Consider the following 856-nt stretch of genomic DNA (forward strand, 5'->3'; position numbering starts at 1 on the left):
TGAACAACTTTATACTGTGAAACTGTGAGACCAACAGGTCGGGACATGTGAGGTTTTACCTGCAGTCACCTGAACAGTAGGTGATATGTGAAGTTCCTACTCTGTTGAAGCTGATAAGGGTGGGGCTAGTTGTAACAACTTTATATAGACCACTGGGTAGTTTAATATATGATTATTTGTTGATGATGTTTCACATTAGTAGTCTGTAACTAAAGCTGACAAATGAATGTAGTTGTGTACAAAACAGAGGCAGAAACAGAAGCACAGGTCCTGGAACCAGGTTTGGTTTTACCTCTGTTGGGGAAATCTTTTGTCAGATGGACAAAATAATATGTGCACTTGTTTTCTATCTCTTTATTCTCATTCATACGCACATGTGTGTACACATTACAATAAAGAGCCTTTGCTTTTTACTTTTTTCCGGATTTTAAGCAGATATTTTACTTTTTTTTTTTAATTAACAGAAATATTGACCTGATAGATTTTCAAGGAAATTAAAGTATATATATATAATTTTAAATATATCAACTATATCAACTGATGTTCATTTTGTCTGCGGAAGAGGTTTTCAATTCGGTGACGTTTAAAACCTTTAATCTAAAGGTTAAATACTGTACAGGAGGAAATGTGGGGGAGGGTCTCTTTCTCCCTGCACTCTGGAGGAAGAAACCCCGTACCTGAAAACTGAATACAAATGACAGAAGGCAATCTCTGAAAGAAGACATCTCACTTTATGTCGCTGGACCGGACGAGATAAATTTAAAAACGAGAGCGTTTTTTAATTGAATTGATGTTTTTGTATGTATATATATATATATATATGTGTGTATATATATATATATATATATATATATAT

At 33.8% G+C, this 856-nt stretch overlaps 1 protein-coding gene and 1 long non-coding RNA gene across 2 annotated transcripts in view; both read left to right on the forward strand.

Moving 5' to 3' along the window:
* Nucleotides 1–856, forward strand: part of LOC111645776 (uncharacterized) — a gene marked incomplete at its 3' end in the record, with an annotated part of 39,201 nt that overhangs the window by 27,624 nt on the left and 10,721 nt on the right. The window lies entirely within an intron of this gene.
* Nucleotides 1–856, forward strand: part of LOC147817455 (uncharacterized) — a 6,487-nt gene that overhangs the window by 828 nt on the left and 4,803 nt on the right. The gene's annotated exons all lie outside the window — the stretch shown is intronic.

This window comes from Seriola lalandi, unplaced genomic scaffold (genome assembly GCF_002814215.2).
Source record: "Seriola lalandi dorsalis isolate HSWRI2012SDOR001 ecotype SW California unplaced genomic scaffold, Sedor1 jcf7180002054956, whole genome shotgun sequence".
NCBI classification, from domain to species: domain Eukaryota; kingdom Metazoa; phylum Chordata; class Actinopteri; order Carangiformes; family Carangidae; genus Seriola; species Seriola lalandi.